This window comes from Arachis duranensis, chromosome 5 (genome assembly GCF_000817695.3).
Source record: "Arachis duranensis cultivar V14167 chromosome 5, aradu.V14167.gnm2.J7QH, whole genome shotgun sequence".
NCBI classification, from domain to species: Eukaryota; Viridiplantae; Streptophyta; class Magnoliopsida; order Fabales; family Fabaceae; genus Arachis; species Arachis duranensis.
In genome coordinates this window covers 620951-621547 of record NC_029776.3, presented here as the reverse complement: position 1 = coordinate 621547, position 597 = coordinate 620951, and positions in this window count along the sequence as shown.

Sequence of the window (597 nt, the reverse complement as noted above, 5' to 3'; positions counted from 1 at the left end):
AGTGTTAGAGACTAGCGATTTATTCTGCATATTAGTATTCCTTTTGTATTGTAGGACACCATGCATGCATTTGTGTCTTTTCACTCTGAGAGTCAAGTGCATTTCAATTATCAAAGTTGATTAAAGTTTCTTTAACTTAAGAGAAGAAAAACCAGCCATAACTCACAACAGAAAAACAAGCTAAAATTTAAAGCTCAATGTAATTTATAAATAAACACATTAATGACTATATCGTCCAACCACCGCTGAACCCTTTATTCCTATTAGCATTGGGTTATTATTATCAAATTTATTACTCCATTATTTTACTCCACACATACTATACTGCTTTAGATGATATCATGATTCTTCAATTCTCCTTGCATTGCTGCTGGTTTTGCTCCTCAACCCACTTTGAGAAAACTTCAAGGGTTGTGGAGTCAGTCCTGTAAAACTTCTGTGTGAATTCAAGAAAAGTTGGCCACGTGAAATCTGGATAGAGCCTTGGATTCTCCTCGGTGACAAGTTCTTTTGGAGGAATCACTACTTTCTTTCCGTTTGGATTCAGAAAAAAAGCAATCGATCTTCTCACAACTTTCTCGTTCACAACCACTCTGT